This window comes from Scyliorhinus torazame, chromosome 24 (genome assembly GCF_047496885.1).
Source record: "Scyliorhinus torazame isolate Kashiwa2021f chromosome 24, sScyTor2.1, whole genome shotgun sequence".
Taxonomy (NCBI): domain Eukaryota; kingdom Metazoa; phylum Chordata; class Chondrichthyes; order Carcharhiniformes; family Scyliorhinidae; genus Scyliorhinus; species Scyliorhinus torazame.
The window spans coordinates 45,645,588-45,663,605 of NC_092730.1; the positions used below are offsets into that span (position 1 = coordinate 45,645,588).

Here is an 18,018-nt window from a genome sequence, read left to right on the forward strand (position 1 = left end):
GCGCCGGAATGTTGTGACAAGGGGTTTTTCACAGCAACCTCATTGAAACCTACTTGTGGCAATAAGCGATTTTCATTTACTTTCATCCATTTAGCTGTAATATTACGTACTGGAATGGCCTCTGCAAACCTAGTAGACACATCCATTACAGTCAAAAGATATTGATTCCCATTTTTTGTTTTAGAAGCGATCCTACACAATCGGTTAAGTCCCTTGTAAAAGGTTCCTCAAATGCTGGGCTGGGTATTAAGGGCGCTGGTTACATCACTGCTTGAGGTTTCCCTGTCACTTGACATGTGCGACATAATTGAGAAAATGTAACTATATCTTTATATAGTCCAGGCCAAAAATTTTTTTCTGGATTTTAACTTGAGTTGTCCTTATTCCGAAATGATCTCCCATTGGTACCTCATGTGCAACTCGCACCACCTCCTCTGTATACCCTACCGGCAATACTACTTGATGAACTTCTGCCCACTTTTCATCCGCCTGCATATGTAAAGGCCTCTATTTTCTAATCAGGACATCATTTTTCCGGTAATAACACTCTGGTATACTCTCAGATGCCTCTTCCGTATATGCTTTCTGATATATCCGTTTTATTTCTACAGCTTTCTGTTGTAACTCCGCCAATTTTCCTGAACTAAAAATATCCGCCTCATCCTCCACCTGTTCTTGTTCTTTTTCAACCATCTGATCAAAAATCGTTTCTCATTATTGTACTTCAACTTCATCTTCACTCTTTAATTTCTCCTCTAGTCTTAACCTGTGACTTTGCGACCTTGTTACTACACAACCCGGAATACTCCCAGGATATTCGTCCGTCAACACTTCAGTTGACTGATTTTCCACTGGCTTATCAACCACAGTAGGCATCACTCCCACCTGCGATCCAGCTATATCATTACCCAAGATAAACTGTATTCCTGGACAAGATAGTTTATCTATTACTCCTACTACCACTTCACCACCCTTCATTGGACTTTCCAACATTACCTTATATAATGGAACGCTACTCCTCTCACCCTGAATTCCACATATCACCACCTTTTCTGGCAACATTCTTCCCAAACTACATAATTCCTCATCTCTTACCATTAAAGATTGACTAGCCCCTGTATCTCTTAAAATTGTGACTTCGTTACCTGCTCCTCCTGATACACATGAGTAAACTTTACCCACACAAGTAAATTTTTTTAATACATCTGGCACCTTCTTAACAATTACTTCTTGAACAGGCTGTACAATTGTTTGCACCTCCTTCGCTTCCCTTGGGCTTTCCTTTCCCACTCTAACAAACCCCACCGTCTTATCCTGCTTTACCACATCAGCCTTCTCAGTGCTTTTCTTCAACCACCAACACTGTGACTTTACATGGCCTAATTTATTACAGTGAAAACATTTGAAACTTTTCATTTCTTTTCCAACTTCCTGAATTTATTTTTAAATTTGAGGTACACTTTCTTTATTGTCTCCCATCAGATCACCTTTACCTTTACCACTTGAGTATTTCTCATGCCCCCAATTTCTATCCCTCACCGTCTGAAACTGATGTCGGAAACCAATCTTTGATTTTTGAACTAATTCATAATCATCTGCCGTTTCCGCTGCTAATCTCGCAGTTTTAACCCCCTGTTCTTCCACATGAGTTCTCACTAGATCAGGAATTGAATTTTTAAACTCCTCCAAAAGTATTATTTCTCTGAGAGCTTCATATCTTTGTTCTATTTTCAAAGCCCTTATCCACCAATCAAAATTACTCTGTTTGAGCCTTTCAAACTCCGTGTATGTTTGACCAAATTCTTTCCTTAAATTTCTAAACCTTTGTCTGGAAGCTTCAGGCATGAGCTCATATACACTCAAGATGGGTTTCTTCACCTCCTCATACGTTCCAGATACCTCATCCGGTAGTGATGCAAACACTTCATTCGCTCTGCCTACCAGCTTTGTTTGAATCAGTAACACCCAGATGTCCTGCAGCCATTTCATTTGTTTAGCTACCTTCTCAAATGAAATGAAAATGGCTTCCACTTCCTTCTCGCCAAGCCTTGGCAATGCTTGGACATATTTAAATAGATTCTTACCAAGCCTTCGACTATGACGTTCGTATTCACTATCTTCATCGCTATCATCCAACTGTCCGTTTCACTTTTGATCTGCCAATTTTAACTGATTGTCATGTTTCATGGCCATTTTCTGATGTTCAAACTCCCTCTCTTTAACTTTTTCCCTGATCTGTATCTCCCTTTCTTTTTCTTTTTGTTCTGCTAGGGCTATTCTTGCTTTTCTCCTTTCTTCTCTCTCCTTTTCGTTTTCCTCTCTCTCTTTCTCTTTCTTTTTCCTCTCTCTCTCTTTCTCTTTCTTGTTCCTCTGTCTCGCTCTCGTATGCAAGCCGCTTCAATTCTTTCTCATGTTCCATTTGTTTAATTTGCAACTGAATTTTTGCCGTTTCCAATGAGTCAAACCCTATCTCAGGCAACTGTAAATGCTTGACCACCGCATCATTTCCGCATTTTGTCAGGTAATGTTAACTGCAATATTCTTGCCAAATCTAACAGTCTGCTTTTCGTTTCTGTCGTAAAGTGCTACGTGTGACATTCTCCACCCCCAAAAACTTCTGAGCCTCTGAAAGGGCCATTGTTCACAACACTCTCCCCACTTAAACTAAAATACCAGACCGGAAAAGCAACAATCCTTCACTGTCTTTAAGTTCACAAAAGCCAATCCAATCGACAGACTTTTATTCCGGACGAGCCCCCAATTGTTATGGGCGAGGCGTTTTCAGAACCCCAAAATGTATCATGGAGTTCAACCAACCTCTCCCTTTAATTGGTTTGTTGCTTTACCTAGCACTCGGCTTTTTCCCTAGGTATAGCATTACAATTATGGACACGTGGGTTTTTAAACACCAAACACTGTTTATTCCATGAATTCAACTTAACATCTTCAATAAACATTGGATCTCTTAACACCCCTTACTTCAAAGATAACTCAGAAAATATTGCAACAGTAAATAATTCCTTGAAATGTTCCTTCAAACTTCCAAGAGACTTCCAAACAGAATCACATCAAGTTAAGGGCTTCACAATTATGAATTTAAATCACCCAAATGATCCCGAGATGGTCTTTTATGTCAGAGATCCAGCTCCCTGCAAACACAGACACTCCCAAGCTCTTTTCAAACTTGCAGCTCTCTGGAAACACACAGACACACACAAGCTGCTTTTTAAACTGAAACTAAAAACCTGCAAAATGGCTGACCTAAAGCCCAGCTCCACCCACTCTCTGACATCACTGTTTTCTTAAATGTACATTGCTTAAACATCCAGTCTTCAAGGTACACTCACATGGCAGGGGCTGGTTTAGCACACTAGGCTAAATCTCTGGCTTTTAAAGCAGACCAAGGCAGGCCAGCAGCACGGTTCAATTCCAGTAACAGTCTCCCCAAACAGGCGACGGAATGTGGCGACTAGGGGCTTTTCACAGTAACTTCATTGAAGCCTACTCGTGACAATAAGCGATTTTCATTTCATTTCATTCATGACAGTACACGATGCAACCATGTCATTTATCTGCCTTCTGTATGTGATTCGTCATTGTTTGCGATATGACTTACCACAGTGCTATCATCCACAAAATTATAGATTGAGTTGGAGCTAAATCCTGCCACACAGGATATGCCTCCATATTCAGCGGGTCCGTCCATGACAAGACTGAAGAACGATCACTCGTCTATCCAATCAGTGAGGTTTGCCTCACTGTGAGACAAGATTAGCAGAAGGAAAACCAGATGAATTAGATTCAGATCACACGGTTATGCCAGAACTGAATCATGAAAACCCCGCCTTCTCACAATTCCCGTTGCAGCCTTCCCGAACAGGCGCCGGAATGTGGCGACTCGGGGCTTTTCACAGTAACTTCATTGAAGCCAACTTGTGACAATAAGCGATTCTTCTTCTTATTATTATTATTGCTCCTCGCCTGAGGTATGGTGAACCTCAGGTTAAATCACCACCAGTCAGATCTCACCCTCAAAGGGGAAAGCAGCCTATGGTCATCAGGGACTAGGCGACTTAATTTACTTCAGAACTGGATCAATGTATGACATTTCCAGGATGTGACTTCCTCAGACTGACCAAATGATTGACAGCCGGGATATTAACGACCATTGAGGAGTTAATGGTACCTGAGGCTTGGTTGGAATGTTGGTTTTAAAGGTTCATCATGAAATCTAGAGATAAAATGCCGGAAAAGTGGGCATGAGGATTATCATGAAATTATTAAAATGTAAAAGGAGGCAATTCGGCCCATCGACTCGGCACCCACCCTCTGAAAGAGCCTCTGTGTCCCCACCACATCCCTGTAACACCACCCAACATTCTGAACACTAAGGGGCAATTTAGCATGGACAGTCCACCTAACCCGCACACATTTGGACTGTGCGAGGAAATCGCAGCACCCGGAGGAAACCCACACAGACACGGAGAGAAAGTGCAAACTCCACACAGTCAGTGACCAAAGGCTGGAATTGAACCCGGATCGCGGGCGCTGTGAGGTAGCCACTGTGACAACGTGCCACCGTATGAGGTCATAACGCATCATATATCCGATCAAGCATGATCTCATTGAAATACGGAGCATATTCGATGGGCTGAATGGTCTACTTCTGCTCCGACGTCTTATACCCTGATATTGTGTAAATGTGTTCCGGTACTTGTGTAAAACTCTTGTTAAACCAACACAGACACCGCGTGTCGACTGCATCTGATTATCTGGCGCAGAGAAGCTGATTGTGGAATACATGACGTACCCAACAAACCCTGCTACTCACCTGACTGAGATTTGTTCTGTATCTGTAAATGACAGGTAGTGTTCGCGAGTGGAGGCAACACTCTGCACCTCAGTCTCTGGAACAGTTTGTGAGAGCAGGATTCCTTCATTATGAGTCAATGTCAGGGACTGTATGTGAGGGTGGGTTTCAGTCTCTATCAGACATTGGTACTGAATGTCAGTGTGGAAATCTTTCTGTATTTATCAATCACAATTACTGTTTGGTAAAAGTGAGATTAATACGTAACATCAGCACGGCTGTGACAGACAGAGACGCACAGAAAATCAGGAAGAGACTATCAGGACACACACACAATGACACACAGAAAAGGTGCCGAGATGGAGAAAATGGTTATTTAGGAAAATGTGTTTTCTGCTGCAGAGAGGGCCTGTTTGTAAATGTATATATGCTCTGTAACCGTGCTCTCTGCTGTGTAACTGAGCTCTCTGCTGTGTAACTGTGCTCTCTGCTGTGTAACTGTGCTCGCTGCTGTGTAACTGTGCTCTCTGCTGTGTAACCGTGCTCTCTGCTGTGTAACTGTGCTCTCTGCTGTGTAACTGAGCTCTCTGCTGTGTAACTGTGCTCTCTGCTGTGTAACTGTGCTCTCTGCTGTGTAACTGTGCTCTCTGCTGTGTAACTGTGCTCTCTGCTGTGTAACTGAGCTTTCCGCTGTGTAACCGTGCTCTCTGCTGTGTAACTACACCCTGCTGTGTAACCTTGCTCTCTGCTGTGTAATTGTGCTCTCTGCTGTGTAATTGTGCTCTCTGCTGTGTAACTGTGCTCTCTGCTGTGTAACTGAGCTCTCTGCTGTATAACCGTGCTCCCTGCTGTGTAACTGTGCTCTCTGCTGTGTAACCTTGCTCTCTGCTGTGTAACTGAGCTCTCTGCTGTGTAACTGAGCTCTCTGATGTATAACCGTGCTCTTTGCTGTGTAACTGAGTTCTCTGCTGTGTAACTGTTCTCTTTGTCGTGGAACCGTGACTCGGCCGGTGACAGATCTTTACTGCGGTTGTGTCAAATCATTCCCTGTTGTGTAAATGTGTTCCCAGTTGTGGAATTATGATCCGTCTGAAGCAGAACCTTTCTCCGCCATTATTGAGCCGAAATTTCAATTCCAGATTTATTAAATTCTGTCACCAAGGGTTAGTTCAGGCCTCTGGATTCCCAGTCCAGCGACATAACCTTGTGTTCCTGTTATGAATACAATTCATTTAGCATCAATATTTTCATGGAAGCGCCCACGACCCTAGGATTAAGAGTCCCAGGCTCTACCGACTGAGCTAGCCGGGCTGGTGCTGCACTATCTCTTAAACCTCTTCTTGAAGAGAGTAGCTGGGATGCTCATTCGGAGGGACAGTGCTGACTCGTTGGGCCGAATGGCTTCCTTCTGAGCTGGATATTCCACGATTCTATGATCGAAGGATGTTGATGCGCTGGAGTCCTTCTGCCATACTGCCCACTCCTGACACCATGTAGAAATGCTGGTCTCTCAGTGACTGGCGACCAAAGACATGTAATAAAAAATAACTGACTTAATAGTTGAGCAGCGGCTCCTGGCTTGTGCTCTGACCGCGATCCGGGGAGAACTGCCGGAATCCAGACACGTGATCATGTTAGTTAGTCAGGTAATCATGTGACCATTCGGCCTGCACAGGTCTCCTTCTGTGCTGTAATTCCTAGATTTCATCACTTTAATTTACTTCCAGACTGTAAAGTGTGGCCCTGTTCCATTGGAATTTCTAATATATTTCCAATGTAACTGATGTTGTTTCACAAACTATTTAATCAGTTGAATTGTGCGTTTAGGGAGCTGAGGTTTCCGAGTCTCTCAAGGCCTCTCTCCAAATCCAATGGTCATTTTCCACGAAGATTCAACCCCTCCTCACATAAACCCCGGGGCCCCGTTGATCGTTTGAATACAACAACTTCCTGGAGTGATTCCAGGCTGGTTTTAGAATGTATTCCATCGACCAAATTACTAATGAATGTCTCGCTGGACACAGCTGCGATGGCTGAGTGGTTAAGGCGTTGGATTTGAAATCCAATGGGGATTCCCCGCGCAGGTTCGAGCCCGACTCGCAGCGACTGTGATTCGCAATATTTGCTGAACTCCCCGCACAAGCCATTGACTCGAGAATGAATTGGAATGTTTGTAAATGAACGGTTTGAACCTTTCTCGAGTTCAGTCAGATATTTAACATATTTGGGGGAAACTGAACGAAATATAAAGAAGCTCGCACTGAAAACAACAATCAATAAATAATAACGTTTCCTGCAATGTTTGGAAGGAGAAGCAGCAACGGCAGCGAATGGAAACGTGGTTCGGTTTCATTCAGCTGAATGTATTTCTGGGTAAAAAGATCGTGGCAGAAATGGAACATATTTTATCTCTCTATCTGTTTCTTTATTTCCTCCCCTCTCCCTCACTCACTGTTTTTGTGCTTCTCCGGGGACTGATTGGATACAGTGAAACTCAGCCCCATCTCATCCAAACTCTTTTGGACGAATACGTCCTGGTGATGGACGGTCCTGAATCAGTGGAAGAATCGACAAACTATTCCATTCTTGGCTCAGTGAGAAGTTCCATTCCTGGTTGTGAGGTGGCTCTGAGATAAAGGGATCGAGAGAGAACGAGGTGACTGCAGTCTGACTCTTACTCTGAAAACCAGTTAGTGCGCCCTTGTACAAAGTGGATGTGTCTGAGAACAGGAGGAAGGCAGATCATGGGCCTGTGATTGATTTTATTGAGCCGGACCTTGAAAAGTAAAGCACACTTCTAACCAGTCAGCGCCTGTCTGAGAACTGCAAGGAATTACGGCTGATATTGAAACGGTTCATCTTGAATTAGTTACAGCAAATCGATTCTTTCAGAGGTGTTGGTGTGTTGTTTTCAGAGTCACTGTCATAGTTTCTGAAAATATGACTTGTGCTTGTTTTTGTTTTGTTCAGTAATTTGGGGAATCTATTTGGAGCGGGTGCAGTTGGTCAGTATCTGTGCCTCTTTCTTGGCAGCTCCCCGGGAAGCAGCAGCTCCATTCCTATCCAGATCCGTGGACACAATCAGGAGACCCGAACTATTGCGCACTGCTGCCATCTCCTGGCTGAAAGCAAGTTGTGCAACAAGGTAACGTTGTATTCGTGATACGCTTCAATTGGAGCAAAAGAACATTAACATGGTTAAATATTATCATTGCAGTAATCACATTTAAATCCCCAGATATCTGATTTCTGACTGAGCGACCCAGCTCATCCCGATCTATCGGAAAATGAAAGATTCCCATTACAGCCATGTTGGTTACAAGAATATCCAATCTCTGATTTAATACATTCCCCCGCTTCATTGTTTGTGTATTCGTTCTATAAATACAGAGCGGGTGGCATAGCCCGGGGACAGGTGGTGGTATAGTGGTGACTGTCCCAGCATGTCCCAGGTTCAGTTGCTGGCCATCACAGTGGTGAATTACTTAATTAGATATCGCAGGTCAGGACAGAAAAGGATGGGACACTCCTCAAATAAAATTACCCAATTGTTCTCATCACCCATGGGTTTCATATCTAACAACCAACATCAATTTGTTTTGAGTGGAAACATAGTTTAAATTAACGACAATCTTCAACATTAATAACTAAGTTCTCAGTCTGAAGCAATAGTAAATAGGTGGGTTAAACGGGCCAGAAATACGAACCACGCAAAGTTCCGTCTACAAAATGAGCTTAAAACACTCCTCGTGGCTGAATAAATTAATCACTAAGTAAGTTACATAATTAATACCAGTAAAAAGTTATTACTGAAACAGGATGAAAAGGGCAGCATCAGGACACAAGGACAAGGTAAGGTCTCAGATCAGAGTAAGAGTCCTATGTAATGACACACAGAACATCAGAAATAAATTGCATACATACATTTATTGTGGACTGGTGCAATCTCCTGGCTGAACGGGTGCCGTGTGACACGGACACTTTCATTCAGGGGCGTTTCAAATTGGAGTGAAATGTACACAAACAATACGAATTTATTTCTACTCACTGTGCCCAGTTATAGTGATCTGTATTAAACAGCAGGAGCGGGACCCGCAGTCTTCACCTTGTTTTAAAAGAATTTAGAGTACCCAATTCATTTTTCCCAATTAAGGGGCAATTTAGCGTGGCCAATCCACCTCGCTTGCACATCTTAGGATTCAGGGGACGATACTCACGCAAACACGGGAGAAGTTGCAAACTCCACACGGAGAGTGACCCATTGCCGGGATCGAACCTGGCACCTCGGCGCCGTGAGGCAGCAGTGCTAACCACTGTGCCGCCATGCCGCCCTCGCAGTCTTCACCTTCACGGTGAGTCTGAATTTCAGTTCGGGGGTTTCAGAGAGAGCGGATGATATTGTGCAAACTGAAGTCACTTTTCCTGTGAATGGAGCCGGTTAAAGAGCCCTGGCCGGCCTGAGAGTCCCCGAGGCAGGGGTCAGTGGGAGCCTGGAGACAAGGCAGATCCCAGAGAAAGGGAAATGGATTAGAGATAGAGGGCGGATAGGAAAAGCGAGGAGTAGTGAGAGGGGGGAAAAGAGGTGAGTGACACAATGGGTGATATTGTGAGAGGAACAGATGGAGGGAACTGGAGGTAGGGAGGCAGCTGGAGACAGGATTCCCCTTTATTTATCCTGAACATTACCACTTCAAATAATTCGAACAGATTGTCATGCATGATGTGCCCTTCTTGAAGCCATGCTGAATCTGTTTCATTATGTTATATATTGCTAAATGTTCTGCTATTATATCCTTTAGAATGGACTCTAACAGTTTCCACATTACAGATATTATGCTAACTAGCATTTAGTTATCTGTTTCTGTCTCCCTCCCTTTTCGAATAAGGGTGTTATGTTGGCAGTTTTCCATAAAGAACCGTACAGCACAGGAACAGGCTCTCCGGCACTACCAGCCTGCGCTCATTATGATGCCTGTCTGAAGTAAACACGCTGCGATTTTCCAGAATTTAAGGATTCATGGAAGATTTTCACCAGCGCATCCTTTTCATCGATGAGAAGTTGGTAAGAAGGTTCTGAATGTGCAGCCTGGTTTGCAATATTGGACATACATCTTCCGGAAGCACCCTTTTCACCACTGATACCACTCCAGTCAATCTCCACTGCACAACCTCCTCGGTCTTGGCGGTTTTCCAAAGGGTTTGTTTGAATCCTCGCAAGGAACTAACAATCCACAGGAATGCCATATGACTCCGATTCTTTGAATCCCATCTATCAGAGCAATTTTGACAAAAGGAGGTAATGACACATTATAGACAATGACATGCTTCCTTCAATGTTAATCTCCTTAATGACATCAAATACAATTGGCCTGAAATCTGTATTGAATAAATAATCATCAAATTCTGCAGTCAGTCCAGGAACAACCCGCGCCTTCATTCCACTTAATGTAACTTTAATTTCCCTTATCACACTTCTTCATCACAAAGGTTTCTTTAAACTCCCTTCAATAAAAGTGCTCACTTTCCTCATCGACCATTCGTAAATGTTTTGTTTTGTATAAAACTTTTGTTAAAGTAGAGGTAAGAGAAAGACTGGCTGTAGGTAATGTTCACATGTCATGTGGACCAGATGTGATGCAGCTGAGGATGCTGAGTGATGTAATAGTGGACATTGTGAAGTTACTGGCCAGAAACGTCCGAATTCTATTTGTGTTTTTAATGGACAGCTACAATCCACTTGTTTATTCCAGGACACAACAATGAATAAAGTGAATCAGTGCTGAACAGTTTCTAACATCCCAATCCTCCAGCTTGTTCTTATTGACAAACCGGTCCTGGATTGAAGTTTTTTGCTTTAAGAATGAGACCACTGCCTCCTGGGAATATAGGAGCGATCCCTCGAGCACCTGAGCTGTAAACGTGAAATTCAGTGAAAGGATTTCACCCTCCGCACGGAATCTGATCACCTCCTAAACCCCAACATTCAGCTTGGGAGGGCAGGCAAGACAATTGCCTTCCCCCCGCCCCCCACACAGACTGGATAATATCCCAAACTCGTATCCTGCTATTATCACAATGCTCCACAACATCGCTCTCTTCCCAAAACTCCAGGAATCTCACCCCAAATCCTCAAACCTTTTATTCTGTATTCAACTAACATTTTGTCCCCTGATTTAGTTCATCCTGGGAAGAGAGGTTTGGTATTCCGAGTTCCTCTGCAGATATCCGGTTATTGTTTAATCACCGAAAGAGGCCTAAAACCTGAAAGAAAGCCTCTCTCACAGCCCTGTGAGCGGGTCTCCATTAGACGGTGTAGTCAATATCTGCAGAGTAGATAACAATGGAGAGAAGTGTGAGGAATTTCACCGTCAACATTCGGTGGAAATAAATGATTCAAAAGAAGACATTATTTTAAATACTGAACAGATTCTCTGGGAGCAGGGCTGAAGTCAAAGGGAAATATCCAGCTGATTTCTAGTCGAAAGTTTTAACCATTGGACTGAATTCAGTCCTTCTGTTAAAATTTCTGTAAATTATCCAGTGGAAAGTGAAGGACAATTTAAACCTGCAATTCTGGAACAAAGGCTGATTTTGCGCTGTTATGTTCTTGCGGAGAATTACAGACAAAGAGATCTAGGGGTACAAGTTCGGAGCTCCTTGTCGGTAGAGTCGCAGGTGGACAGGGTGGTGAAGAAGCCATTCAGCATGCTCGCTTTTATTGGTCAGGATATTGAATACAGGAGTCGGGACGTCTAATTGAAGTTGCACAAAACATTGGGACGAGCACACATGAAATACTATGTTCAGTTCTAGTCACCCTCTTATGGAAAGTATATTGGTAAACTAGAAAGAGTGCCGAAGAGATTTACGAGGATGCTACCAGAACTTGGTCCTCTGGGTTATAAGGAGAGACTGGACAGGTTTGGACTTTTTTCGCTGGAGCGTCGGAGACTTCGAGGTGAACTGATAGAGGTCTATAAAACAATGAGGAGCATAGTCAACATATTTACCCAAAGGTAGAGGAGCCTAAAAGGCATAGGTTTAAGGTGAGAGGGGAGAGATGCCAAAGAGACCAGAGAGGATTTGTTTTCACACATAGGGTGGTGAGCATCCGAAATGGGCTGCCAGAGGCTGTGTAGAGTCGGTACAATGTTTTCCTTTCAAACACAGTGAGATATTTACCTGGGCAGGGTGGATATAGAGGGATATAGATCAAATGTGGGCAAGTGGGACTAACTTGGTGATAGAAACTGGGCAACATGGACAAGCTGCGCCGGAGAGCCTGTTTCCATGCTGTGAACATCTATGACTCTGTGACTCGGTGGAGGAAGTGTTCAATCACACAGATCAGGTCAAACGCAGTGACACTCTGCTGGGATTGATCTAAGCTACAGAGTGTGAGGATGTTTAGCTGAACAAAACGAAATGCTTGAAATATTTTACGGATCCGTGGTATCTCTGACAAGAGCAATAGTTACCATTTCAGATCCTGACCTTTCATTGGAACGACCTGTTCCTCTCTCCACAGAAGCCGCCGGATCAGCTGAATATTTGCAGCATTTTCTGTTTTTGTCTCGGGTTTGCAGCATCCGCAGTATTTTGCTGTTGGGCCAAAGGACAATGAGTTGTCTTTCCAGCTCTGAGGGTTATTACAGGTCTCTCTGGCTGTGATTATCGCTGATCATCCATCTCTGGGACCTGTATTGTTCAATAAGACTGCCGCTTGTGGAGGGTTTCTGAAATCCTGTCAGGGAGCTGGAGTTAAAATACACGGAGCCCTTACTCAATCTAAATGTAGGGCAGAACAGTCTCGAGGTGTTCAACGGCCAGCCCAGTTTGTTTGTTCCTGTGAATACAACAGGATATAAACAGAGACAGCTGCAAACACATGTTGCATTTCATTCATAAAATCTTCGAATCAGACAGCAGAGAAATGGCCCTTCAGCCAATCGCATCTGTGCCGGTCAAAAACAACCACGGAACCATTCTCATCCCATTTCCCAGCACTTGGCAGATAGCCTCGTGGACCCTGGGATCGCAAGTGCCCATCTAAACACTTCTTAGATATTATGAGGGTCTCTGCTCCACCAGCCTTTCAGGCAGCGAGTTTCAAACTCCCGCCTCCCTCCAGGTAAAGAGGTTTTCCAATAAACGGTTTCACAAGAAAAGCCTCTGCAGTCAGGAGCTGAAGAGGGAGAGATGACCCCTCTGTCATCTTGTACTCTGTGCCGCTATTAATAAAGTCATGACACTGTTTGATTTATAAACGACTCTTACAGCCTGCCCTGTCACCTTCAATGATTTGTACACATGTCCATCCATTTCCCGCTGAACCTGCACTCTTTTTTGTAAATAGACACTTTATTTTATATTGTCTACTTCTGTTCTTCCTCCAAAAATAAATCACTTCATTCCTTGTCTGCTACAGGTCCTCCCATTGCACCAACCTGGCTGTGTCCTTCCGGAGTTCTACTAGAATTTCTGTAGCGCTTTTCACAGCCACAGGGCGGCCCAAAACATTCCCAGACAATGAAGTAGTTTTGAGATGTCGTCACTGTGCGAATTACTGAACTTTTGAACTGCCTGTTGGACAACTACAGAAATCCTCATATGGGGATGGGGAAGCGCTGCTGATGTGGCTCTGTGGCGCAACGGATAGCGCGCTGGACTTCTAGTCGCTGTCGTGATGAAACATTCAAAGGTTGTGGGTTCGAGTCCCACCAGATTTGGATTTTCGATTTGAATAAATCAGTAACATTTATTAATGTTCCCAGATAAGTGAAACTGCCGTCCCGAGATTCCTTCTGAAATGTGACTCCAGTCACTCTCCCCTTTCCCATCTGAGCAACGTCACAGAAGAAAACCCATTCTGGACAAAAATAAAATCTTTGAAAGCTGCTGACCAGAGTCAGTCTGTTCCCTCCTCAGACAGATGGCAAACCGTGCAGATATATCAGCGGGAAGTTTGTTCCTCACAGGCAGCTCCAAACAAGGATGATGTGAATCGACACTGAATGCTCAGTTTATCACAGCTGGAATGAACAGCTCATGTTGCAGCTTCAGATCAGACAGTGGAGGATTATCACAGGCGCTCTGTCAGACTGCATGGTCGTTCCGACTGGACACGTGGAATGAGCGGCCGTGTGAACATTAGCGGTTCAGGGGGAGATTTCTCACTGGAGTTCCGGTTCCATTCCCAGACCGTTCTCTTTCCTTGTCATTTGCACTTTTCATTGTTCCATCAATGGCGGCCGTGTCTTCAGCTGTCTGAGCCTTGAGCTCTACAATTCATTCAAGAAAAATCTCCAGCTGTCTCTCCGCCGTCCAAGTGCAAAATGAATGAATGCAATTAGAAGCAAAAGACAAACAAACGGACGGGCAAGAAACACACCAAACAAAATGGAGAGAGATTGTATCATCTAAAATTACTGAGCTCGATGTTGAGGACGGAGTTCTGTGGGTGGCTACTTAAATGTTGAGGTGGTTTTACTCGAGTTTCCGTTAATCTCCATTGGAACACGGATGACCAACGACAGAAAGGTCAGAGTGGGAGAGGTGGAGAATTGAAATGACAAGTGGCAGGAAGCTCGAAGTCAGGATTGTGGATTGACAGAGATTTCTCAAAGCGGTCACACAGACTGTTATTTGGCCTGTTGAAGTAGATGAGACCAAATTGTGGCAGCAAATACAGGAGCTTAAACTGAAAAGCACAAGTGTCTCACTGGTTCACTTGGGATGAGTGTTTTGGGCCCTTGGATAATGAGGAGGGAGGAGGTAAAAAGGCAGGAGTTGCATCTCCTGCACTTGCAAAGAAAGGTGCAGATAGAAAGAGAAGGATATTGGCTGTGGAGCAGCGGTCGCGGAGGGGATTGTCCCTTCAGTCTGGTGAATGGGGAGAGCAGGGGAGGGTGTTTTTGAAGATGTCATAAATGGTCCCTGGAATACGGAGACTGACGGGCTCCAAGGTGAGAACAAGCGGCACCAAATCAGTTCAGCTCGACTTACACAGGACACAACACTGTCAGTAACGGAAAGATCTTTTGGGATAAGAGCAAGAGTTTTGCAACATCGTTCACTTTTATTTCCATTTCCCACCTTAGCCGCTTTTCCTACAAATGTTGGCAGCGGTTGGATTTCCACCCGCATCCTCGAAGAGACTGAAACCTAAACCCATCTCCTCAGACCGCTCGGCCTCGCTATCCTAAAGGTTCATTGTTTCTGATACTGATGACTGGTGATTGGCATCTTGCTGTTTATCAGCTGAGTCCAGGATTTCACATTGAGAGAGAAGGAAATGATCCAATCACAGAGCTGAAACGCTGCTTCTAGTTTTCTCCCCACAGATGATGTTTAATTCTGAGCATTTCCTGTGTTTATTATTTATGATGATCAACATTTGAAGTAATTTGCTTTGTGATTAGTGAACTTTCTGAGCTGGGTTCAGGGGACTCGGTTTCCAAAATATTTTAAAAGTTATTTGACGGGACGTGGGTGTCGCTGAATCCGTCAACAATTATTGTCCAAAATTAATTTCACTTGAGAATTTGGCGGTGACGTGATTCTTGAACCGCTGCAGGTCCATGTGGTGTATGTACACATGGTGCTGTTAGGGAGGGAGTTCCGGGATTGTGAGCCAGCCACAGAAAGGGTGATATATTTCCCAGGATGGTGTGTGTCTCGGAGTGGAACTTGCAGGTGGTCGCCGTTTCTCTGTATCTGCTCCCCTTGTGTTTCCAGGTGAGAGATCCCGCGGGTTTGGATGGAACGTCGCGGAGGAAAAGTCAATGTCAGGAGTGGGATTCGAACCCACGCCTTCAGAAAAGTCTGCGACCTGAACACTCGGCCACACTGGGAAAAACATGGGTAACAGCAAATTCCTGCGGATGCTGGAATCTGAAACGAAAGAGAAAATTCTGGAAAATCTCAGCAAGTCGAGCAGCATCTGTAGGGAGAGAAAAGAGCTAACGTTTCGAGTCCAATGACTCGGCTTTGACAAAGGGTCATTAGACTCGAAACGTTAGGTCTTTCCTCTCCCTACAGATGCTGCCGGACCTACTGAGATTTTCCAGCATTTTCTCTTCCGGCCACGCTGACACACTGATGTGATCAACCGGTGAAGTGGGGATTGGGCCAAGGGTCGGAGCCGACTCGATGAGCCTCCTCTTGCACTGGAGGTGCTCTGTGATAACTTAAACATGGTGAAAGCGGCAGCATCCGGGCACAAGGACAAGGTAAGGTCTCAGGCCAGAGTAAGTGTCCTATGTGATGACACACAGAACATCAGAATTAAATTGGTGAAATACATTTATGGTGGACTGGTGCCATCTGGTGGCTGAACGGGAGCAGTGCGACACGCATACATTCATTCAGGAGCATTTTAAATTGGAGGGAAATAAGCTACGAAGAGCAGGATTTTTTCAAGGAACACTTCATAAACTAATGTGAAGTACTAACATGACTGAGATTTTGCCAGTGAGCGATGGTGGTATAGTGGTGAGCATAGCTGCCTTCCAAGCAATTGACCCGGGTTCGATTCCCGGCCATCGCAGTTGTAATTTGGAAGTGAACTTTTGCGCGACTTCGTGAGTTTCAAACCGAGAAAGAAAAACAGTTTCTAACTCAGAATTTACGCGCAATTAGGGAGGGGAGTGAAATAAGTAACTTTCTGATCATTTTTAATATGGTTTCAATATGGACAGTGTTCCACTATTCACCCACAAGCAGTCAAACAACAGCTAAAAGCCGCAGCTTTTTCACTTCATCCTCAAGTTTGTCAAATAGCAGGAGATTCAAAGTCGTCCTCTTAATGCAGAATGACAGTGAGTTCAGTAAGAAATGTTTACAAACAACAACAATTTATTTCTGCTCAATGTACACAGTTATAGTGATCAGTTTTAAACAGCAGGAGCGGGAACCGCAGTCCGCAGTCTTCACCTTCACGGTGAGTCTGAATTTCAGTTTGGGGGTTTCAGAGAGAGCGGATGTTATTGCAGAAACTGAAGTCACTTTTCCTGTGAATGGAGCCGGATAAAGAGCCCTGGCCGGCCTGAGAGTCCCCGAGCCTCCATGAATCTTCACAGCTCACAGAGTGAAGGGCTTTTCCACTTTGAAAATGACCATGTCCGGCAGCTGGAGCTTTCCCTTGTATTTTCTGGGATCTGGGAAACAGCGGATCACAAAAAACAGAAATGAAATACAAATAATCGCAGTATTTTTTCACGTGGGCTAAACATCAGCTCAAATGGTGCAGCCGATGGCCGCGTGGCCTAATGGATAAGGCGTCTGACTTCGGTAATTCAATTAATGATATCAGGCGATTGCAGGTTCGAGTCCTGCCGCGGCCTTTGTATACAGAAATCCGGTGGAACTTTTGCTGACAATGCAGTTTTCCCTCCTCTCTCTCATCTTAGTCTTTCGTTTACCCCCGAATGAATCCACAATATCTGATTGATTTGGATGAAGATTTGAATAAAATATTATGGATCAATCGGTTCAATACAATTCTGTGGAGGGAATTCTAATGTCCTCAGGAAGGTGGTTACAGTCATAGATGTTTCAGCATGGAAACAGGCCCTTCGGCCCAGCTTGACCATGCCGCCCAATTTGTATCACTAAGCTAGTCCCACTTGCCCGCATTTAGCCCACATCCATGTATATCCACCGGGGGCGGGGGGGGGGGGGGGGGGGGGGGGGGCTTGACAGGATAAATGCTGAAAAGCTGGTTCACCATGTGGGAGAGTCTAGGACCAGAAGGAATAATCTCAGAGGAAGTGGCCGCCCATTTCAACCAGAAATGATGAGTAGTTTCTTCTCTCGGAGTATAGAGCATCTGTAGCAATGTTTGTATGAACCGAATAGGGCTGTAGAGGGTGGGTCAGTTAATTTGTTGAAGGCTGCCACAGACAGATTTTTTAAAAATTTAGAGTACCCAAACATTGTTTCCAACTAAGGGGCAATTTTGCAACCAATCCACCGACTCTGCACATCTTTTGGTGTGGGAGCGCACCCAAACACAGGGAGAATGTGCAATCTCGACGCAGATAGTGACCCAGAGCCGGTATCGAACATGGGCCTTCGGTGCCGTGAGGCAGCTGCATAACCTACTGAACCACCGTGCTGCCCTTGAGACAGATTTTTAATCAGTAAAGGAAAGCAAGGATTATGGGGATAAGGCGGGAAACTGGGTTTGAGGATTATATCAGAACAGA

General features: G+C 44.4%; 3 non-coding genes across 3 annotated transcripts; all 3 read left to right on the top strand.

Annotated features, from left to right (window-relative positions):
• Positions 1-6,833: 6,833 nt before the first annotated feature.
• Positions 6,834-6,915, top strand: trnas-uga (transfer RNA serine (anticodon UGA)). Its single transcript has one exon. It is a non-coding gene; the product is annotated as a tRNA-Ser (tRNA).
• Positions 6,916-16,286: 9,371 nt separating this feature from the next.
• On the top strand, positions 16,287-16,358 carry trnag-ucc (transfer RNA glycine (anticodon UCC)). The gene has a single exon. It is a non-coding gene; the product is annotated as a tRNA-Gly (tRNA).
• A 707-nt stretch (positions 16,359-17,065) lies between these two features.
• trnar-ucg (transfer RNA arginine (anticodon UCG)) lies at positions 17,066-17,154 on the top strand. Its single transcript is given in 2 exon segments — positions 17,066-17,102; positions 17,119-17,154. It is a non-coding gene; the product is annotated as a tRNA-Arg (tRNA).
• Positions 17,155-18,018: the final 864 nt, after the last annotated feature.